We start from the raw sequence: 25071 nt of genomic DNA on the forward strand, positions 1-25071 counted from the left end.
ACTTTTGAGCGTCCCCATTCCAGCCCTTCAACCAAAAAGCTCTACAGGCAGAGTTAGACAGGGCAGAAGCTCTTGCGGATAGTCTTAAGGAGACCGCAGAAGCATCAGCCAGAAAATCCAAAGCATTATCAATAGTCGGGAAGGAGGAAAGCAATTGCTTCCTTTAATGAGGGCTTCTAATTCCCCCATCCAAGTTTTTAGGGACCTAGCAATGGAAGTGGCAGCAATGGCAGGCTTAAATGCTGCAGCAGGGGCTTCCCAATTATTCTTTAAATAAATCTCTGTTCCATTGGATCTATAAGAGATCCCATATTTTCAAAGGGTAGCGCTGCCTTCCTGGACATTTTGGCTACAGGGGCATCAAGCTTAGAAGCCCTATCCCAATATGCGGAAACCCGTTCATCAAAAGGATTTTTACATTTAACAGAGGAAGGAATAAAAAAAAATGTTTTATCAGGTTTCTTCCACTCTTTGGAAATGACAGCATGAATATTTTTATGGACATCAAAAACCTCTCTTTCTAGGACCTAGGTCCTCAAACGTAGACTCCTGAACTGGTTGTGGTAATTTCTCATCATCTAAACCCATAGTAGCTCTAACTGCTTTAGGGTCCATCCACACGTCAGCAAAATGGGTCCGTAACCGTTCTGCAATTTTGCGGAACAGGTGCGGACCCATTCATTTTCAATAGGGCCGGAATGTGCTGTCCGCACTTCCGGATCCGCAAAGAAATAGAACATGTCCTTTTTTTCTAAGAGAGAGTGCTGGCGATGTGCGGTCCGCAAAATACGGAATGCACATTGCAGATGCCCGTGTTTTTCGGATCCGCAAAACACATACGGACATGTGAATGGACCTTTAACCAGGGCATTAGTGTTCTCAGCATGGAAGAGTGGCTTTCCTGCAGACTCATCCTCAGAAGAATCGTTAGGATTCCCCTTCTTCCTCCAAACCAGATAATACATCACTGTCACTGGAGGGGGGGTTAGATGTGGTCACAGAGGTACTAGGGTGATTTTCAAGCAGGCCGCTAACAGATTCTTTAACTTCATCACAGATCATCTGCTCGATACTGCCCATCAGAGACAGAGCTTCCTTTCTCATTAACTTGACACAGGGGTTTAACCCAGGCAGATGGTAATTTTTTTTATTTTTTTCTAACAGCGCACCCCTTCTCCTTTGATCTGGAGACCTTCCTAGAAGACTCATACCTAGGCATAGAAGATGGCCCCCATGAGCAAATACATAACACTGATGTTAATGGATAACAACCCCACCATGGTAGCGGTGTATCATTGGTGGTTTCAGCAAGCTGAGCCTGCTCCATAATCATACAGCAATACAGCCACAACAGCATGACAGTGAGCTGGCTGGGCTTTTCTCCTGGCGTGCGCATGCCGGCTCCTCCTCACTTCCGGGCCTGCAGCACAGCGCTTCCTCCCGCTGCCAACCAGAAGAGACGTCCACACATGCCGGCAGCCGACAGACGAAACACGGCCCGCAGAGGGACCGCTGCAGCCAAGAAGGCCGTAACCCGCCCATTGCCGGAAGGAGACCGAGTGGGATAGGAAGAGAAGGGGAGCCCAGTCTTATCGCAGCAGCTCCCAGAGGAGGCTTACGCCACCCGGGGGTAACCCTCCTAATACTTGAAAAAGCCGGGGCCCCTGGTAGCTCTGATTCTTTCAAACAGCGATTCCAATTCCACCTGTCCCTTAGGACAGGAAACAGAACTGGGGGATAGAGGGGTGGGACCCTCTTTTATAGAGATTCTGGTTCCTGTTTTCCTGTCCTGAGGAGGAAGGGGCGGTTCTCGCCAGGGGTCTGTCATAGGCGAAGGGGAAAAAAAAATGAGTTACGGAAGTACAATTTTTTAGGTTCTGTTCACATGCTGTGTGTTCCGTTGGTTTCTGCTAGCAAACCGGCAGAGTCACAGCATCATCCTTAACCGCCAAATCACCAGAGAAAACATGACAAAACCCTTTAGGAGTTGATGGAACTTGTTTGAATGTGCCACCATTATTTATTATTTTGTAAGTTACTTTGTTACAAAAATGTTCCAGTTGTGAGATATCTTTTTACTTCCGTTAACTACTGGGTTAAATCTGTATGGTACTCAGGTGGTCACATACGCTCAGTTTCATCCTTCAGCTGCAAGCTGGCCACATCTGTGACAGACAGGGTGCCTGGATGGTGCTTTGCCTCGCTATTTAATGTGTATAGAGCCGATTTTTAATCTCGGAAAATAATTCTGCAACAAAATCTGCAACGTGTCAAGGGAGAGAGAGAGAGAGAGAGAGAGAGGGAGGGGGAGAGGGAGAGAGACCCCCCTCCCCCAAGAATGGTCCAGCCCCCAACCTGAGCTGCCATACTGAAAATAAATCGAGCAGCGCAATTGGAGCAATGAATGGGGAGATCTCTGGATCCATGTGAGGTACAGGGCTGGAACTAGCTTTGTTAGAAAGAGACTGTCGTGTACCATATGTTGTGCGATTTTTATTTATTACATCAATCATGGCATCACCACTTTAAGAATGTTGCCTGAAGGTATCTCTATATATACACACACGATGCGTGCGTGCGTGCGTGTGTTCCACGAAGACTCAAAAACGCAACCATCCATTTCAACGAAACTTGGTATACATATCCCTTGCTACCTGGAAAGAAATCTTGCGGGGGTCTCAGCTCTCTAGGACGTACCGTTCCCGAGATATTCCCAAAAAATGACCTGCATTAGCCAATACAAGCCTGCCAGCCTTTCACTTAAATCCTAACTGCCATACACACGGTCACATGTCCCTTATCAGCCAATAGAAGCTTGCAGGTCCTACTCCAGGTTGCCATAACTGATCACAGGTTTTAGCAGTTCGCAGGTCCTGAAATATTCAGTCATATGACGTATGACAGCACAGCTACACTGCTACATGCATGGGGCAGGGGCCACTGTTAAAGAGGCGGGCGCCGTAGAGGTCACTGTTAAAGGGGCGGGCGCCATTAAAGGGGCGGCCACTGTGAAAGTCACTGTTATTGAATATAAAATTGCAATAAATAAATACCTGAGCAACGCCGGGTCATCAGCTAGTTCATATATACAAGATTAAATTTGGTCAACCACCACATGGCGGAACTACTCCATTATCTAATAGGGATGTCACAACTCTCATCCGATGGCACACGTCGGAAAGAAAGAAGGATCATTCGGGTCTGATTAGAACATGTCCAATCCTTTGTTCTGATGGAAGATACGGTAAGACACCATCAGGTGCTTGGCAGCAGCTTACTGGCAGCCACCTAAAATGTATGGACTTTGGAAAGTGAAAACAATCTGTTTCGAGTGCAGGAAATCAGCACACTGACCTAAATACGGTAGGAAAAAACATATTCCTGTCCCTGTAATGTAGACGTTAAACTTTATCTTGCAGAAAGTAACAAAGCAAATTGTCTGCTGATCTGTTTACATTATAGGGTTTCAATGGTTCCCTCAATTTCTGTAACTTTGTGGAAAAAAGATAGTAACCAACCAATCAGCTGTTCTCAGCAAATACCAGAGGATTTCAGCATTTGTCATCTGTTCAGGAAATAGAAGAAGTCCAAATCAATGACAACAGAAATCAAGCCTCGACCAGACCACTACCCAAGCCACTTCCTGATCAGCGCTCACGCACACATTTATCCCTTTTAATGGCTCTTCTGCATACAAATTTTAATGGCCATCAAAATGTTTTTTTAGTTTTTTTGTTAAACCCAACTCCCGCAGTGCCCCCAGTAATCAAAGCCCATAATGGTGCCCCCTGGACATCCAATGGTCCTCACAGTGTCCCGGTATATATAATGCCCCACCCCAGGTAGCACCAACAGATCATTTAAAAATAAATAAATAGAAATAAAAATGGATAAAGTAAAATACTCACCTCACCACAGGTTTGTCCCAGGAGCACTCACCACACTGGAGGCAACAGGACCTGACATTTCCAGTGTCCATGACTTTTTTTTTTTTTTTTTCTTCAACAGTGTACCCATTTATAATGCCTGTTAGACAGTGCAATCCTGTCTAACAGCTGTTAAAGGTTCCCATTGATTTTCAATGGGGTCCTATCTGGCCATGAAAACAGGAGGTCCTCATTTTCTGATGGCCTCTGTTCACAAAAAAAAAAAAAAAAAAAACAACAGCTGTGTGAATAGCCCCATAGGCTGCAATGGTTCTGAGAACTGTTTTTCACTGAGCATGAGCCCTTAGCCAACTTGTCTCACACAACAATCCGCTTACGCAGCGGTCACCGTGACAAAAAGGACAAACATATACAGTTTGTCTCTGTACATGCCCTAAAAAAGGCTGAGAATAAGGTCACAATACAGCTTCAACCACTCCTGCCACGTTATACTGCAGCCAATGGAGACTATAGAAATTAAATGTATATATTATTTTTAGGTTATAAAGTTAGGTTCAGGCTCATCAGACCTAGTCTGAGGATAGGTCATCGATATCTATAGCCTGGAGTAAAGGGCTTTCCCAATGAAAGACAGATGAGACATCGCTTGGATATGCCATCAATGTGATCAGTGGCAGCGTCTTTTCACGCCCCTTACCTCTCTTTACCGCTACTACTTCTGCAGGGGTGACAGGAGTCCGACCCAAACACATCAGTAATTGACAGAATATCCAAATTCCAGCCTTAAAGTGGGTCATTAGAATATTAGCATATGATCATTATTATTACAGATCCACTGGTTTATTAGACCAAACATAAAAAAAATTATTATATATATTTCTATAAATTACATGCTAAAATAAAAATGAGGGCATCTATTGGGTTTTAGCTATTCTGAATGATTGTTCACCATCTACCTTCTAATACTAACAGATCTGGTAGGTCCTATTGATCAGTATGTCACCTAAGTGAGGTGCGGAGCTCACACCGCCCATATAAAGGATGTAGTCCTGACCAGTTTCCTAGGCTGCATACAAGAGGAGGTATGGTGGGGCATGGAGGCATACAGGTTCCATATGGTATCCTGCTGGACATTTGCCCATACATGTTGCTGCAGGGCCTGTAGATCCTACATACTTGTAGGTTTCTGTAGTTGGCGTCCCAGCTTGTCCCATAAATGCTTGATTGGCTATAAATTCAGCAACCATGCAGGCCTTGCAATGTGTGGACGAGCATTAAGCTACATGCACACGACCGTATGTGTTTTGCGGTCTGCAAATTGGGGATCCGCAAAAAAAAAAAATAATAATAATGATTACCTCCTTATGCCATCCGTTTATTTTTGCAGATCCATTTTAACACTGCCTAAGGCTACTTTCACACTAGCGCTTGATCGGATCCGTTCTGAACGGATCCGATCATATTAATGCAGACGGAGGCTCCGTTCAGTACGGATCCGTCTGCATTAATAACTTAGAAAATTTTCTAAGTGCGAAAGTAGCCTGAGCGGATCCGTTCAGACTTTCAATGTAAAGTCAATGGGGGACGGATCCGCTTGAAGATTGAGCCATATGTGTCATCTTCAAGCGGATCCGTCCCATTGACTTACATTGTAAGTCTGGACGGATCCGCACGCCTCCGCACGGCCAGCGACACCCGAACGCTGCAAGCAGCGTTCAGCTGTCCGCCTGGCCGTGCGGAGGCTGAACGCCGCCAGACTGATGCAGTCTGAGCGGATCCGCATCCATTCAGACTGCATCAGGGCTGGACGGAAGCGTTCTGCTCCGCTCGTGAGCCCCTTCAAACGGAGCTCACGAGCGGACAGCAGAACGCTAGTGTGAAAGTAGCCTAAAACGGACAAGAAGAGGACAAGTTCTATTTTTTTTGCGGGGCTACGGAACGGACATACTGATGTGGACAGCACACAGTGTGCTGTCCGCAATTTTTGCGGATCCATTGAAATGAATGGATCCGCATACTATCCACAAAAAAGCTGAACGGATACGGAAACAAACAACGTTCGCGTGCATGTAGCCTTATCCTGCTATACTAGTTGGAAGCCCTGCCATGAGGGTAACATGTGGCCGCCGGATGTCCTGCACATATCGCTGAGCTGTTAGTGTCCCTCGTATCACTACTAGGGGTGACTGACTGTCCTATACGATGGCTCCTCAGATCATCACACCAGCAGTCGGGGCAGTGTGTCACTCCATAGCAAAGACAGGATTAAAGTGCTCATCACCAGGCCTCCATGCTCAAACCAGACGATCGTCAGATGCCAAACAGAACCTGGATTCAACACTAGACAATACAGTTCCAGTCCAGGTTACTCGTTCATGACACCACTACACACAAAGGTGACGATAACTGGCTGTTAATGGCAGGACTCAAATGGGCACCAAGACAGCAAATTTCCTTCTGCTATGCGCCTGGAAATTATCTGGTAGAGATAAGGTATGTAAGGAAGGTGCCACCCGTGCTGGATGGTGGACAATGGAACTTGTGGGAGCTGCTCATCTCTACTGGTGGGGCTGTGTAGAGCCTGTTCACCGTGTTGCATGCCTCCACATAACCACTGCTTCTTAACACCTGCTAACAGCTAGGTCAGAACGGTATAGATGCAGGCATGTCTAAAGGGCCGTCCTGCGTCTGTCAGTCTAATGATTCGCCCCCTTTCAAATTTCTATCATCTGGGCAAATTGTCAACGATCTCTCACCAAGCAGTACACTTCCCAAAAGTGCCTCTGAGATCTTTATATAGGGGGAAGCATTTTATGCCCTCAAGACCTAGTGTCTAACCAGACCACACCTGCAATCATTTACTTTCTGCCTGTGCATAACTGCATGCTGAGTTTTTACAGTACTCCAACATTTCTCCTGGGTGCACTAGTTTTTTTTGTCAGGGAAAGTATATTCACACACACATTAACTGCTGCTTGCATCTTTTTTAAAAAATTTTCAGTTACGGAGATACATAATGTTGGGACAATGTACATGGGGTCAGTAGTGAAAGACTCCTTTTTTAAGAGGTCGCCTTAAGAAAGCGTTTTTTCTTTTTAATAGAACTGGCCATTCATCCCTTTTACAGGACAGAAAAGCACAGATGGGGCGGTCATTCTAGACCACCACTTTTGGGAACCTTTTGCCAATGTCAGGGGCGGTCCAATAGTGCGCAAAATCGTTCACACCTCAACTAAAGAAAAAAAAATAAAAAATTATTTTATTTTTACACACATACACACGCACAACAAATAGTCATGAAAATGAAAAAGGCCAGCTGGCTGATCTACACGCGACAGTTGTGTCTCTTGTCTTCCTCTACGTAATTAAAAGTCTCAGGAACTAACTCTTCAGCATCTGTAAATCACAGGCGCACTAGGAGACGTTCCTCCATAACTGGTAACCACGTACCTACTGGCTGTATTCTTACACATGATTTACATATTAATGCACATTTCTTAGTTTTATAGACCGGTTTTTATACACCTTCCACCAGCAGAACGGCTTCTTTGTACAAAACACAATGGCCGTTACAGGAAGTGTTCACGCCGCGGTCTAATGGAAAAGTGTACGTAGAAAAATCTTCCTTACAGCCAGAGGTTTGAATGGAAAATGATGCAATTATAAGATCTGATTAGCATTCCTGGGAACAGTAAAGGCTGGGAGTCAAAATGCTTCAAACGTGTTCAGTGATGCATTCTGTAAATATCCTCCGGATGCTGGAGGGAAACCGGTGAAAAAGATTTTCCAATCTAATTATTCCTTTTGGATTCTTCCAGCAAGAATAACTACACATCCACACCATCGCTGATCAGCGGCTTGTACATTGTACTAAGTGACAGAGGAGGTGACGGGAAGACACCACCAGATCTCCAGGAACTTGTAAGGATCCAGCTGTGTCCATCATGTACAGCAAGAGCATTCATGGTGCTCAACTGGGACAAATAGTTTTTAGCTGGATTAGAGATTAGATTAGGCTACTTTCACACTTTTTCTTTTCCAGCATAAAGTTCCATCCTAGGGGCTCAATACCGGAAAAGAACTGAGTAAGCTGTTCAGGATGCATCAGATGTCTTCAGTTCAGTCTTTTGACTGATCAGGATGGAGATAATACGGCAGCATGCTACGGTTTCATCGCCGGCCAAAAAAAACTGAACACTTGCCGGAATGCCGGTTGCATTTTTTTTCCATAGAAATCTATTAGTGCCGATCCGTCCTTCAAATACCGCAATGCCGGGAACTGTCCGTTTGCATGCGACAAAACTGCTTGCCGTTCACTCTGCCGCAAGTGTGAAAGTACCTATAGTCTCATCAGGCAGAGTTCCACACCTGTGAGGGGCTGTCCCTGAAGACACTCCCTTAACAGGATCGGACATCGTGGCCAGCCCTGACAATCTTTGCGCATGCGCCGCTGCTCCAAGGACGTTCCACATTATTAAAGGGTTTCTGTCATCAGAAAAATCGTTATGTAGCAGAACATAATTGTATGAGTTATATCTCCCTGCCTAACTATTTCCCCCCTTAGGGTACTTTCATACTAGCGTTAAAGTTTTCCGGTATTGAGTTCCGTCATAGGGGCTCAATACCGGGGGGGGGGGGGAACGCTTCAGTTTTGTATTTTTCTTTCCGTCCTGAGAAAAACAGAAAAACTGATCCGGCATTACCCCCAATGCAAGTCAATGGGGAAGGATCCGTTTTCTCTGACACAATAGAAAACTGATCTATCCTCCATTGACTTTTAATGGAGTTCAAAACTGATCAGTTTTGGCCATGTTTAGGCCTCTTTCACACGACAGTATGGCTTTTTCAGTGTTTTGCGGTCCGTTTTAAACGGATCCGTTGTTCCGTTTTTTGCTTCCGTTGTGTTTCCGTATGGCATATACAGTATACAGTAATTTCATAGAAAAAAATTGGGCTGGGCATAACATTTTCAATAGATGGTTCTGCAAAAAATGGAACGGATACGGAAGACATACGGATGCATTTCCGTATGCATTCCGTTTTTTTGCGGACCCATAGATTTTAATGGAGCCACGGAACGTGATTTGCGGCCAAATATAGGACATGTTCTATCTTTCAACGGAACAGAAAAACGGAAATACGGAAACTGAATGCATACGGAGTACATTCCGTTTTTTTTTGCGGAACCATTGAAATGAATGGTTCCGTATACGGAACGCAAAAGACGGCCCACAAAAGAAAAAAAAAAAAAAAGGTCGTGTGAAAGAGGCCAAAGATAATACAACCGGATCCATTCATAACAGATGCAGATGGTTGTATTATCAGTAACTGAAGTGTTTTTGCTGAACCCTGCCGGATCAGGCAAAAACACTAGTGTGAAAGTACTCTTAGGGGCTAGAACCTGGATCTTTTGATCCCTTGTCCAATTCACCCTAAGGCCCCTTTCACACGGGCGAGTATTCCGCGCGGATGCGATGCGCGAGTTGAACGCATTGCACCCGCACTGAATACCGACCCATTCATTTCTATGGGGCTGTTCACATGAGCGGTGATTTTCACGCATCACTTGTGCGTTGCAAGAAAATCGCAGCATGCTCTATATTAGGCCCCATAGAAGTGAATGCACTTGCTTGCGGATGCGGTGCGATTTTCACGCATGGTTGCTAGGTGACAGTATATTCACTGTATTATTTTCCCTTATAACATGGTTATAAGGGAAAATAATAGCATTCTGAATACAGAATGCTTAGTAGGTGATCAATTGAGGGTTAAAAAAAATAAAATAAAAAGTTAACACACCTTCTCCTCTTGTTCGCGTAGTTCCCGGTCTCTTCTTTACTTCTTAAAAGATGAACTACCGGCTAGGACCTGTGGTGACGTCAGATCACATGGTCCATCACCACGGTGATGGACCATGTGATCTGACGTCACCAAAGGTCCTTTAGCCCACAGCTCATCATTAAAAGAAGTAAAGAAGAGACCGGGAACTACGCGAACAAGAGGAGAAGGTGAGTTAATTTTTTTTATTTTTTTTAACCCTCAATTGATCACCTACTAAGCATTCTGTATTCAGAATGCTATTATTTTCCCTTATAACCATGTTATAAGGGAAAATAATAACATCTACACAACACCTAACCCAAGCGCGAACTTCTGTGAAGAAGTTCGGGTTTGGGTACCAAACATGCGTGATTTTTCTCCCGCGAGTGCAAAACGCATTACAATGTTTTGCACTCGCGCAGAAAAATCGCGGGTGTTCCCGCAACGCACCCGCACATTTTCCCGCAACGCCCGTGTGAAAGAGGCCTAATAGAGCTCACACGCTCCCTGCTGCCCTGTGCATAGTACACACAGCAGCAGGGAGATTACCATGGCAGCCAGGGCTTCAGTAGGGTCCTGGCTGCCATGGTAACCAATCGGAGCCCCGCGATTCCTCTGCTGGGGCTCCGATCAGGAGCTACCACTGCACCACCAATTAAAAAAGGGGGGGGGGGGGGGGAAGGGGCCCCTGTGGCCACTGTTACCAATTAATTTAATACTGGCGGGGGGGGGGGGCGCACTGCGCCACCAATGAAGATAACTAACCTTTTAATACAAATATAGGTGGCGGGTGTCGGCGGCAGAATCACATACCCAGCACCGGACCTCTATGACAAAGCGCTGCAATTAACCCCTCAGCGATCTGCCACTGATGGAGGAGAAGAAGATTCACATTTATAACAATCAGTGCTGTCTGCATTGGGAAGGAGCAGCCGGCTCATAGTAGATGTGTATACTAAGAAACTGCAGTCCTGTGAATTCCCTAATATTCATTTGAGGTGGACATACAAATTTTAATTGACCACTTCTACTTATACATTATATAAGACTAACGTAATGAATAAGATTTCCATCTGCAGTACAAGTCATCTGGTTTAATTGCCAAATACACTGCTCAAAAAAAATAAGGGAACACTTAAACAACACAATGTAACTCCAAGTCAATCACACTTCTGTGAAATCAAACTGTCCACTTAGGAAGCAACACTGAGTGACAATCAATTTCACATGCTGTTGTGCAAATGGGATAGACAACAGGTGGAAATTATAGGCAATTAGCAAGACACCCCCAATAAAGGAGTGGTTCTGCAGGTGGTGACCACAGATCACTTCTCAGTTCCTATGCTTCCTGGCTGATGTTTTGGTCACTTTTGAATGCTGGCGGTGCTTTCACTCTAGTGGTAGCATGAGACTGAGTCTACAACCCACACAAGTGGCTCAGGTAGTGCAGCTTATCCAGGATTGCACATCAATGCGAGCTGTGGCAAGAAGGTTTGCTGTGTCTGTCAGCGTAGTGTCCAGAGCATGGAGGCGCTACCAGGAGACAGGCCAGTACATCAGGAGACGTGGAGGAGGCCGTAGGAGGGCAACAACCCAGCAGCAGGACCGCTACCTCCGCCTTTGTGCAAGGAGGAACAGGAGGAGCACTGCCAGAGCCCTGCAAAATGACCTCCAGCAGGCCACAGATGTGCATGTGTCTGCTCAAACGATCAGAAACAGACTCCATGAGGGTGATATGAGGGCCCGACGTCCACAGGTGGGGGTTGTGCTTACAGCCCAACACCGTGCAGGACATTTGGCATTTTCCAGAGAACACCAATATTGGCAAATTTGCCACTGGCGCCCTGTGCTCTTCACAGATGAAAGCAGGTTCACACTGAGCACATGTGACAGACGTGACAGAGTCTTGAGACGCCGTGGAGAACGTTCTGCTGCCTGCAACATCCTCCAGCATGACCGGTTTGGCATTGGGTCAGTAATGGTGTGGGGTGGCATTTCTTTGGAGGGCCGCACAGCCCTCCATGTGCTCGCCAGAGGTAGCCTGACTGCCATTAGGTACCGAGATGAGATCCTCAGACCCCTTGTGAGACCATATGCTGGTGCGGTTGGCCCTGGGTTCCTCCTAATGCAAGACAATGCTAGACCTCATGTGGCTGGAGTGTGTCAGCAGTTCCTGCAAGACGAAGGCATTGATGCTATGGACTGGCCCGCCCGTTCCCCAGACCTGAATCCAATTGAGCACATCTGGGACATCATGTCTCGCTCTATCCACCAACGTCACGTTGCACCACAGACTGTCCAGTAGTTGGCAGATGCTTTAGTCCAGGTCTGGGAAGAGATCCCTCAGGAGACCGTCCGCCACCTCATCAGGAGCATGCACAGGCGTTGTAGGGAGGTCATACAGGCACGTGGAGGCCACATACACTACTGAGCCTCATTTTGACTTGTTTTAAGGACATTACATCAAAGTTGGATCAGCCTGTAGTGTGTTTTTCCACTTTAATTTTGAGGGTGACTCCAAATCCAGACCTCCATGGGTTGAAAAATTTGATTTCCATTTTTTTATTTTTGTGTGATTTTGTTGTCAGCACATTCAACTATGTAAAGAACAAAGTATTTCAGAAGAATATTTAATTAATTCAGATCTAGGATGTGTTATTTTTGTGTTCCCTTTATTTTTTTGAGCAGTGTATAATTGGCATCAATGCATTTTCTATACACAGCCTGCTGTAAGAGGCTAGCTCCTCCTCAGGCTGTGTAATGAAATTCTGCCCTCTACAGGCTTGTGAGAAAATGACAGCATGGCTTTAATATTCTTGTTGAGAAGAACTGACTGCAACCAGGCTAAAAAAAAAAAAAAAGCTTGAGGGTATCTTTACATGGTACCATTTCTATTGATATGACTATAGGCACAGGGTAAACTCAATGCTTTATTGTGGACCCGTCTCCATTCATGCAGTAAAAAAACTAAATGTATAGAACTATTGGGAGCTATAGGCAAACAGCACAACCTGACCTAGGATATATGCTAAAAAACATGTGGGCTGCATCCTTCCGCCACTTTCCCCATCAATCATGACAGCATGGTGCCCTTCATATGCCATCTTGGCTAGAGCATCTGCTAGAGGACATTGTCATACGGAGTCATATTTAGGGATAGGCAGTTTTCCCATGGATAGCCCACAGGAAAGGAGATAAGTAGCTGATCAGTGTGGGTATGTTAGATACTTATCCACCATGCAATACCGCCAGGGAGACATCTAATTGGCTTCAGGTTTATTCTTCAGCAAAAACGACCCCAAATATACAGCCAGTGTCATAAAGAACTATCTTCAGAGTGCTCAAAAAGCTGGCATAGCCTCCCACAAAGCCCTGATCTTCTCATCATCAATTCTGTCTGCGATTACATGGAGAGAGAAAAGGATCTGAGCAAGCCTACATCCACAGAAGACCTGTGATTAGTCCTCCAAGATGTTTGGAAGAACCTCTGTGCAGAGTTCCTTCAAAAACTGTATAAGTGTACCTAGAAGACAAAGGCCGGTCACACCAAACACTGCCTGGATTTAGATTTCTAATTAGTTAGTTCACTTTGCATTTTGTGAATAGGTAGAAGCAAATAACACTTCCATTTCTGAAAGCATTCTTAGGCTACTTTCACACTAGCGTTCGGGGCTCCGCTTGTGAGTTCCGTTTGAAGGCTCTCACAAGCGGCCCCGAACGGATCCGTCCAGCCCTAATGCATTCTGAGTGGACGCGGATCTGCTCAGAATGCATCAGTTTGGCACCGTTTGTCCTCCGCTCAGCAGGCGGACCCCTGAACGCAGCTTGCAGCGTTCGGGTGTCCGCCTGGCCGTGCGGAGGCAAACGGATCCGTCCAGACTTACAATGTAAGTCAATGGGGACGGATCTGTTTGAAGTTGACACAATATGGCTCAGTTTTCAAACGGATCCGTCCCCCATTGACTTTCAATGTAAAGTCAAAACGGATCCGTTTGCATTATCATGAACAAAAAAAAATATGTTTTTTTTTTGTTTTTGGTAATGCAAACGGATCCGTTCTGAACGGATCTAAGCGTTTGCATATAGGTGCGGATCCGTCTGTGCAGATACCAGACGGATCCGCACCTAACGCAGGTGTGAAAGTAGCCTTACTTTGTAAAAAAAATTTCCACGCCTGCCAGACATTCAGGTATTATAATTTTAAGCTGCCTTAGGCTAGTTTCACACGTACTGCTGTTCCGGCATAGAATACAAGAATCGGCCAGATCCCATTATAGTGAAAGAGGTCCGACGGTCGGCAGCTACGGAAAACTCCAGCCAGCTGTTCTCTCCTGGGACACTCTGCTGCAGATGAGAAACTAGACTTAGGCCTCTTTCACACGGGCGTTGCGTGAAAATGTGCGGGTGCGTTGCGGGAACACCCGCGATTTTTCCGCGCGAGTGCAAAACATTGTAATGCGTTTTGCACTCGCGTGAGAAAAATCACGCATGTTTGGTACCCAAACCTGAACTTCTTCACAGAAGTTCGGGCTTGGGTTAGGTGTTGTGTAGATGTTATTATTTTCCCTTATAACATGGTTATAAGGGAAAATAATAGCATTCTGAATACAGACTGCATAGTAGGTGATCAATTGAGGGTTAAAAAAAATTAAAAAAATTAACACACCTTCTCCTCTTGTTCGCGTAGTTCCCGGTCTCTTCTTTAATGATGAGCTGTGGGCTTAAGGACCTTTGGTGACGTCAGATCACATGCTCTAATCACATGGTCCATCATGGTCCATGACCTGTGGTGACGTCAGATCACATGCTCCAATCACATGGTCCATCACCACGGTGATGGACCATGTGATTGGAGCATGTGATCTGACGTCACCACAGGTCCTAGACGGTAGTTCATCTTTTAAGGGAAAATAATACAGTGAATAGACTGTCACCTAGCAACCATGCGTGAAAATCGCACCGCATCCGCACTTGCTTGCGGATGCTTGCGATTTTCACGCAACCCCATTCACTTCTATGGGGCCTGCGTTGCATGAAAAACGCAGAATATAGAGCATGCTGCGATTTTCACACGACGCATAAGTGATGCGTGAAAATCACCGCTCATCTGAACAGCCCCATAGAAATGAATGGGTCGGTATTCAGTGCAGGTGCAATGCGTTCACCTCACGCGGAATACTCGCTCGTTTGAAAGGGGCCTTAGGCCTCTGTCAGACGAGTGTGTCCTGTGCGGTAGTTGTGCACCATGTGATATCTGGACACTACAGGCATTATAATGCTGTGCGTGTCTGTATGACTTTGCATCTACAAAATTACACACATGACGTTGTCATTATAAGGCCTCATGCACACAACCGTATTAGTTTTGCGGTCTGCAAAACACGGATACCAGCCGTGTGCGTTCCGCATTCTGCGAATCCGCACGTCCTCTCCTTTTTTTTAGAAATGCCTATTCTAGTCCACAAAACAGACCAGAATAGGACATGTTCTACTTTTTTTTTTTTTTTTTTAAGAGCCACGGAACAGACATACGGATGCTGACAGCACCGGTCAGGCATGGGAAGCCGGCGGAAGCTAAAAGGAGGAGGGGCTGGCTCCCGGTGGTTGCTGTAGTAAGGAGAGCAGGGCGCGCTGACCAAAGACCCTGGCAAACATGACAGTGCTGCTGGAGAGCTAAGGAACCCGGCCTGTCAGTCTTCAAGTAAGTGATTCCCCCCTCCCCCAGTCATGGTTCCGTCCAGTCTCCCAGTTCTCTGCTCTGCCCTCCTCCTGTCACCCCACTAGTAACCCTGCTTCCCCCCCCCTTCTCTCGTCACCCTACTAGTAACCCTGCTTCCCCCGCCTTCTCCCGTCACCCTACTAGTAACCCTGCTCCCCCCCCCCCCTTCTCCCGTCACCCTACTAGTAACCCTGCTCCCCCCCCCTTCTCCCGTCACCCTACTAGTAACCCTGCTCCCCCCGTCACCCTACTAGTAACCCTGCTTCCCCCCCTTCTCCCGTCACCCTACTAGTAACCCTGCTTCCCCCCTTCTCCCGTCACCCTACTAGTAACCCTGCTTCCCCCCTTCTCCCGTCACCCTACTAGTAACCCTGCTTCCCCCCTTCTCCCGTCACCCTACTAGTAACCCTGCTTCCCCCCCCCCTTCTGCCGTCACTCTACTAGTAACCCTGCTTCCCCCCCTCCTCCCGTCGCCCTACTAGTAACCCTGCTCCCCCCTCCTCCCATCGCCCTACTAGTAACCCTGCTCCCCCCCTCCTCCCGTTGCCCTACTAGTAACCCTGCTCCCCCCCCCTCCTCCCGTCGCCCTACTAGTAACCCTGCTCCCCCCCCCCTCCTCCCGTCGCCCTACTAGTAACCCTGCTCCCCCCCCCTCCTCCCGTCGCCCTACTAGTAACCCTGCGCCCCCCCCCCTCCTCCCGTCGCCCTACTAGTAACCCTGCTTCCCCCCCCTCCTCCCGTCGCCCTACTAGTAACCCTGCCCCCTCCCCCCTCCTCTCGTCGCCCTACTAGTAACCCTGCACCCCCCTACTCCTGTCACCCCACTAGTAACTTTACCGTAACTGTTGTACTCCTCCTTGGGTAAAAATACTCCTCAAAAATGGTTAGAGGAGTATTTTTACTCTTCTGTAAAAAACGTAGATCGACCTCTGATGCCGATCACGCTCACACACGGAGCACGATTTCCTAACAGGACACGCTCGTCTGAAAGACGCCTTAAAGAACAAATGACAGAATATAACTGTGTAACGGATGTTCGACTATCACTGCGCGTGCGCACATCAGAAGGTATTTAATAGTTACATCCTATCACTATAATGACCTTTCAGATGATGCCTACTACCTGCAATCTACCTGGAAGGAAGGTACCTGATAACAGCACCATCTGGGATATCGGTGACATCAAATAGTAATGAGCGATGTGTAGCGGATGAGGTTACAGCTCATTCATTTGTAGTCACCGTTAGTCACCCGGCTGCAGGAGCAGAATGAGTCACAAACATTCTGACTGTTTCCTTCTGCTTGTAAGTGTGGCAGGCACGGGGCTCGTATTTTATACTCCGGTAGGCAAAAACCAGCATTCAAAGTGGATGCATCAATAACTAAGTGCCCCAAACGACTGCACAATACAGCGTTAGTGTGTCAGCCATACCTGTAAGGCGCCGCTGGACAGGTTGAAGATTTCTTGCGTTATTATAAGCTTTCACACAAGACAAAGCGCATCTGAGGAGTTTGCCAGCTGCATATCTTCCTCCATTTACATTATTATATTACAAATTCCTTAAAGGGGTATTCCCATCTGGTTATGTATGGCATATCAACAGAATATGCCATAAATATCTAATAGGAGCTGGGGGTCCCTGCTCTTATCTCAAAAGATGGGCCCCGCTGTGAACGGAGAACACACCACACATGCGGAGTTCCTCTCCATTCGCTGCTAAGGAACTTCCCAAAAATTTTGAGCCAAAGCAGTGAATGGAATAGGCCAGATATACGTGACCTGCTCTCTATTAACGAGGCGGCAGCGGGTCCCAGAGGAGGGACCCAAACCTATCAGACATTTATTGCATATCTCATGAATGACCAGATAGCCACTTTAAAGGGGTTTGCCTGTCTTGTATATAGATGCCATAAGGGGTCCCCCTTTTGGGAGCCCATCTTCGAGCCAGGATAAAGCAGCTCGAGTTCTGGCAGGCTTGTATTACATGGACAGCGACTCACCTGCAGAGGAGCTACCCCTGCCAGGCTCAGAACCTTGATCAAACCTAGGGAGGCATCCTGAAAGAAAGGCTCCGACGACCTCCTTGAAGCAGATGCGTATCCTCCAGGAATTAAGCACACACTCATCTCCGTGACCAGTCACCGCTCTTCTCCCCAGCGTGCAGTGGTCACACGGAGGCTGATGAATGACATCACAAGCCTGTGCACCTGCTCCATAGCGGAAACTGTGCTGACGTCTAATATGAGGTGTCTGCACAGCGTCCTACAGTAATCAGACTACCACGTCCCCTCATAGGGGCACCAGGTGACAGCATCTGTTACCATGGCTACCACCAGTCCAGTTAGGGTACTTTCACACTTGCGTTTTTCTTTTCCGGCATAGAGTATAGAGTTCTAGGGGCTCAATACCGGAAAGAACTGATCAGTTATATCCCCATGCATTCTGAATGGAGAGCAATCCGTTCAGGATGCATCAGTATGTCTTCAGTTCAGTCTTTTTGACTAATCAGGACAGAGATAATACCGCAGCATGCTACGGTTTTATCTCCAGCCCAAAAAACTGAACACTTGCCTGAATGCCGGATCCGGCATTTTTTTCCATAGGAATGTATTAGTGCCAGATCCGGCATTCAAAATACCGGAATGCCAGATCCGTCCTTCCAGTCTGCGCATGCGCAGACCAGTAAAAATGTGGGAAAAAAAATCAAAACGGATCCGTTTGCCCGTATAACAAACGGACAGACGGATACGTTCTTGCAATGCAATTGTAAGACGGATCAGGATCCTGATCAGTCTTAAAATGCATTCAGTTGGCATACGTTTTGCTGGATCCGGCAGGCAGTTCTGGCAACGGAACTGCCTGCCGGATTCCTCTGCCTCAAGTGTGAAAGTAGCCTAAATCGGCAGTGATAAACCTAGATTTGGCTACTACTGGCCGACTACTATCCTGTGTGTGTGGCCGACGGTTCTCTCCATGGTAATAGTAGTGAACCAATAAAGAATCCATAAAGAATGAATGGAGGCAGATATGCCGCACTGTAGATGGCTCCCGATTACAGCAGCCTGTATTCTGAGACCAGGGAACAGGCTGCCGTAAACCAGCAAGTATCTGATGATGGAGGGGAGATCATCTACCAGATCCATATTAATGGATCTAGTAGATCCACTGAAACTACAAATAACAATAAATTCTTGGTGACCTAGTAATCTGTAGGGAGTGATGTAAGAAAACGGATGCTATTACCACCGCCATATACATACGCCCCATCTCTAGAGGTGCGGGGCGGGCGATGTGACGGATTCTATAAGAGATGAATCTCTGTTCAGCAGATGCTGAACCACTTTCCCAGAGATGAGGGTTCAAGGACAAGTTTAGGGGTCACGGCTCTGTAAGGAAGTGATATTTAAGCAATTGCCTGTGAGGAGCCCTCATCTTCAGGGGCAGGATACAGCAGATGTAGCCTAGCTGACTGCAGGGATCCTGTCACACTGTTGCCCATAGCAACAGGCACGGATCCCCAGGGAGTCGGGACCCTTCCTCAATGACACAATGGCCCCATCTCCCGTATCAGGACGTCACACCCTACAGGACGTCGTCATTGAGCCCGGGGCACAGCTAGCTCCATCACTGCCCGCCTCATAGCCTCCTATTCACACTGTCTGCGCCAAGTCACACGAGCATGCCGCACATTTATCCAGCGTGGAGCATCCTCATCCCGGCCGGGAGTCCCCACAAGCCGGAGAAGCGGGGCTGGAGCAGGCTCATCACTTACCGGAGGACGCTGCTGGTGATGGAGGAGATAACGGCTCCGCTAGAAGAAAGAGGAGGAGGACACTTCTTACTATCTCTCCCGGTCTCAGTATCTCCACCGCCGCCGCCTTCTCCTCAGGTAAATGACCGACAGTAACCTCAAGCTCCGGAAACCCGCTGGTCACGTCATCTGATTCGATAGGGGGCAGCCAATCAGCGCCGCCCAACCATTACCCGCCCTTTTCCTTTTCCATCGGAGGGGGATTCAGTACGCGCAGGCGCAGTGTCTCCTCATCTGCTGCGTGCAGTGTGAGCGAGGTGGTCTGCAGAGCTTGGAGACGCCTGTAGTAGATCTCTGTGCTGTCACCACATAAAAGAGGAGAGCAACCCACCTTATGTATAAAACGGTCACAGTGCTCTCTAATGAAAAAGGGTTGACAAATAAACTAATAGGGAGGATGTGGATGAGTAGGGTGTAATATGAGGTGGCAGACCAGAGCTGGGGTGAGAGTGTCTGTGAGGGCTTTACATCAGGCTACACGCACACGATAGTGCCTTTCTGAGAAACGGATGTTAAAAATGGACCCATTCAATTGTATGGGGGCAGTCTGTCAGTGAAAAACGGACAAGATAGAGCATGTTGTAATTTTCGACGTCCATTTTTCCCTGACAGTCAAAAAAACTGCCATGTGAATAACCCCATAGACTACCGCTGGTCTTAAAATGGACGTTTGATGGCTTTCTGTAAGGCCTCATGCACACGACCGTTGTTGTGTTCCGTTCCGCAAAATGGGGTTCCGTTGTTCCGTGATCCGTTTTTGTTTCCGTGTGTCTTCCTTTATTTTTGGAGGACCACCAGACATAAAGGAATGTAAAAAAAAGTCTAAGACAGGTTTGCCATGCAAATGATAGGAATAAAACGGACGCGGATGACAATCTTGTGTACCTCCGCGTTTTTTAGCGGTCTCATTGACTTGAATGGGTCCGCAAACCGTTTTCTGCAGAAATAATAGGACAGGTTAGATTTTTTTGACGGACTGGAACCACGGACGCAAACGGTGCACTATCCGCATTTTCAACGGCTCTATAGAAATGAATGGGTCCGCACCTAAGACGCTAAAATCGGCGGACGCGGAAGCAGACAACGGTCGTGTGCATGAGGTCTTAGGAGCATATGTCTATATACAAACTGCAAAAAAATGGCGTGGCGTCAAAAGGCAGGAAGTGCTCAACCCCACATGCAGTGGTGCATCTATACCCAGGGGAGCTGATCCTGCACTTGTGGTCCGCTGCTAATGGCGATCCCCAGCAAAAATGCACACAGTGGAGGACGCCCGCAGCGAACCACAAGTACCACAAAAAGACATCCTACACAAGATAGAAAAACGTATGGATGTAAATAGTTGTATGAAATAAACATTAATAAGGAAGGTGCACTACTGTGGATGCAAACAAACTAAACCCTCAAACTGATGTTAAATTGAGAATTTAGCCAATATATCCTTATATGAAGGACATATCTGAGCCCGAGCACCGCGCCAAGGTATCTCAAGTAGCTCGGGACCTAACGCTAACCTACCTGTGCCATATGGTCAATACCAGGAGCCAGTGGGTGAATTACAGGAGGCCTTATCAGTCAATCTTGGGTGGGACTCATAGCCTCCTCCCATTGCAAGCATGGCTGCATGCTGGAGGTAACTGGGAGTTTGCTGTGAGTCGGACCTTACACTCCTGTAATTCACCCACTGGCACCTGGTATTGCCCATACGGCACAGGTAGGTTAGCGTTAGGTCCCGAGCTACTTGTGATACCTTGGCGCGGTGCTCGGGCTCAGACATGTCCTTCATATAAGGATATATTGTCTAAATTCTCAATTTTAACATCAGTTTGAGGGTTTAGTCAGACTTGTTTGTTTGCATCCACAGTAGTGCGCCTTCCTTATTAATGTTTATTTCATACAGGGAGTGCAGAATTATTAGGCAAATGAGTATTTTGACCACATCATCCTCTTTATGCATGTTGTCTTACTCCAAGCTGTATAGGCTCGAAAGCCTACTACCAATTAAGCATATTAGGTGATGTGCATCTCTGTAATGAGAAGGGGTGTGGTCTAATGACATCAACACCCTATATTAGGTGTGCATAATTATTAGGCAACTTCCTTTCCTTTGGCAAAATGGGTCAAAAGAAGGACTTGACAGGCTCAGAAAAGTCAAAAATAGTGAGATATCTTGCAGAGGCATGCAGCACTCTTAAAATTGCAAAGCTTCCCAAGCGTGATCATCGAACAATCAAGCGTTTCATTCAAAATAGTCAACAGGGTCGCAAGAAGCGTGTGGAAAAACCAAGGCGCAAAATAACTGCCCATGAACTGAGAAAAGTCAAGCGTGCAGCTGCCAAGATGCCACTTGCCACCAGTTTGGCCATATTTTAGAGCTGCAACATCACTGGAGTGCCCAAAAGCACAAGGTGTGCAATACTCAGAGACATGGCCAAGGTAAGAAAGGCTGAAAGACGACCACCACTGAACAAGACACACAAGCTGAAACGTCAAGACTGGGCCAAGAAATATCTCAAGACTGATTTTTCTAAGGTTTTATGGACTGATGAAATGAGAGTGAGTCTTGATGGGCCAGATGGATGGGCCCGTGGCTGGATTGGTAAAGGGCAGAGAGCTCCAGTCCGACTCAGACGCCAGCAAGGTGGAGGTGGAGTACTGGTTTGGGCTGGTATCATCAAAGATGAGCTTGTGGGGCCTTTTCGGGTTGAGGATGGAGTCAAGCTCAACTCCCAGTCCTACTGCCAGTTTCTGGAAGACACCTTCTTCAAGCAGTGGTACAGGAAGAAGTCTGCATCCTTCAAGAAAAACATGATTTTCATGCAGGACAATGCTCCATCACACGCGTCCAAGTACTCCACAGCGTGGCTGGCAAAAAAGGGTATAAAAGAAGAAAATCTAATGACATGGCCTCCTTGTTCACCTGATCTGAACCCCATTGAGAACCTGTGGTCCATCATCAAATGTGAGATTTACAAGGAGGGAAAACAGTACACCTCTCTGAACAGTGTCTGGGAGGCTGTGGTTGTTGCTGCACGCAATGTTGATGGTGAACAGATCAAAACACTGACAGAATCCATGGATGGCAGGCGTTTGGGTGTCCTTGCAAAGAAAGGTGGCTATATTGGTCACTGATTTGTTTTTGTTTTGTTTTTGAATGTCAGAAATGTATATTTGTGAATGTTGAGATGTTATATTGGTTTCACTGGTAAAAATAAATAATTGAAATGGGTATATATTTGTTTTTTGTTAAGTTGCCTAATAATTATGCACAGTAATAGTCACCTGCACACACAGATATCCCCCTAAAATAGCTAAAACTAAAAACTACTTCCAAAAATATTCAGCTTTGATATTAATGAGTTTTTTGGGTTCATTGAGAACATGGTTGTTGTTAAATAATTAAATTAATCCTCAAAAATACAACTTGCCTAATAATTCTGCACTCCCTGTAGGGACATATGTCAAAATACACATACTTTTATTTTTGCACTTATATGGCGCTGACATATTCTGTAGCGCTTTACAGACATTATCATTCACCGTCTCCAATGGGGCTCACAATCTAAGGACCCTATCAGGATGTCTTCAGAGTGTGGGAAGAAACCTGTATATCAGGAGGAAACCCAGGCAAACACGGGGAGAACATACAAACTCCATGCAGATGTTGTCCTTGGTCGAATTCGAATCTAGAACACCCCCCCCCCCCCCAGTCGTAAATGGTGTTCAAATATATATCGCAATGGGCACATTAGGGGCGATATATCAAAACTGGGGTAAAGGAAAACTGGCTTTGAAAAATGAAAGGTGGGATCTGATTGGTTGTTATGGGAAACCAAGACAGTTTTCCTTTATACCAGTTTTGGTAAATCGCCCCCATTGACTTTAAAGGCTATGTGCGCCTTTGGGGACATTTTTTATTATTATTATTATTAATATTATTATTGCATTGTACTTATTTTGAGCTAAAATTATTTTTTTTAATTGGTCTTTAAAGGGATTCTGTCAGCTAGGTTTAGCCTATAGAGCTGAGGACATGGGCTGCTAGATCGCCGCTAGCACATCTGCAATATCCAGTCCCCATAGCTCTGTGTGCTTTTATTCTGTCCAAAAAACGATTTTTATATATATATGCAAATGAGGCTAGTAAGGAGCCCAAGGGGCTGATACCAACGTTTTAGGAGCTCAGCCACTCCCACTGTGAAGGAGTCCAGCATCGCCCGCATCCTCCTCCGAATCTCCTCCTTGCTCCTCGGCGTCACAAAGTTAGTTAGTAATCTCAGGCATGCCAGCTAGCGCATGCGTAGTTCGTTCCCTGAGGCTGATGCCAGCACAGGGAAGGAACACTATGCCGGCACTGAGGCGTACTCGATTCGGAGGATCCGCATGGAAATCCGCACCAATTGATGCGGATTGACCGCGCGGATTTCCCTGCGAACACCTGCAGATCTCAGTGCGGATTGTACACACATAAATCCTGAACGTGTGCATTTACCCTTAAAGGGGTTGGCCACTTTGCAATATTTTTACTTTACTCACTAATTTTGTCTCTGTTCCAGTAAACTTCAGCAGCTTTCTTCCACATTGTTTCTCCACTGCTAGGGCTGCTGCCAAATTCATGTGTGTAAGGACACTAATTATTGAACGTGTGATTTCTTTCACTGGCACTGACCAGATACCGTAGGTGTAAGCAGTGAATAAAGAATGAACACGTGTAGAGCGTAGAATGCGTTTAGTCTACAATTTCCTGATGAAAGCAAATACAATAGACAGCCTCAGCACAACATGCAGCAAGGTGGTGACGTGGTGTTTACTACAACCCTAAGTCATCCCATATGTCTTTCTTCTTTTGTCCTACACTCCTTTGTTCTGGTCACAAAAAGAAAAAACACATGACTTGGCTTAATACCATCTGTAACCTGGAAGAGGCAGCTTCTAGTATTTTCTGGCTATCCCATCCCCCTACTATTAGCATGTGGGGCTTGCAATACGGACTGTCTGTGAGACTGTCCAACAAGACATCCCTTACACATAACATTTATCTGAAAAGGGTTTTGTTTTCATGTAGGTTGGACCACAGTAGCCTTTTTTACTTAAAGGGACACTGACAGGCCCGATAAACATATTTAGATATTCCTATGCAGTCATAGGTCTATTAAAGTGTATTCCAATAATATAAGAGTACCCCCTGTCCGCATTGTAAACCATGTAAAAACATAAAGGAAGGTGATTGACAGATGAATATAAAGTTGTTTTTACATGGTTTAAAATGCGGACAGGGGGTACTCTTATATTATTGGAATACACTTTAATAGACCTATGACTGCATAGGAATAACTAAATATGTTTATCAGGCCTGTCAGTGTCCCTTTAAAGGTGTTATCCAGTGTAAGGGATCATCTCTTTTCAGGGGGGGGTCACACTCACAAATATCTTTGCAGACACGGTTATAATGTCCAAACTCTTGCTTTATTTCAGACACTTCAGCAAAGCACAGGTTACGAAACAGCAGCTTCAACTTATCACGTGTAAAATCCACACAAAATAACAAACCCTTGCCCGGCTAGGCTCTAACTAAACACATAAGCGTATCCCTGACTCACCTAGAGAGCCCTGTTCACACATGGAACACAAATGTGGATTTCCTTAGCCATACAGTCCAGCAACCTCCAGGCTGTGACACTTCAATACCTTTAGGGGGATTGTGGCCCAGTAGTCCTCACGACTCTGACCCTGTGATCCTTGTTTCACATGCGTCACCGCGTCCCCCAAAGTTCAGGCTATCGCCTAGCCTCATGGCCCCTCAGCCAACCGGGCTGAGACCACTCACACAGAG

The 25071-nt window shown here is 46.4% G+C and overlaps 1 protein-coding gene across 5 annotated transcripts in view; it reads right to left on the reverse strand.

The window, feature by feature from the left end:
- ACSL4 (acyl-CoA synthetase long chain family member 4) overlaps positions 1-19688 on the reverse strand; it is an 82395-nt gene extending 62707 nt beyond the window's left edge. For 3 of the 5 annotated variants that reach the window (XM_040442505.1, XM_040442502.1, XM_040442500.1), the window contains exon 1: positions 19200-19346. The gene's annotated coding sequence lies outside the window, so the exon portion shown is untranslated. Of the gene's footprint in view, positions 1-19199; positions 19347-19569 lie in introns of those variants that run through there. The other 2 variants (XM_040442501.1, XM_040442504.1) reach the window with 2 other exon arrangements.
- Between the last annotated feature and the right edge of the window lie 5383 nt (positions 19689-25071).

This window comes from Bufo bufo, chromosome 8, assembly GCF_905171765.1.
Source record: "Bufo bufo chromosome 8, aBufBuf1.1, whole genome shotgun sequence".
NCBI lineage: Eukaryota > Metazoa > Chordata > Amphibia > Anura > Bufonidae > Bufo > Bufo bufo.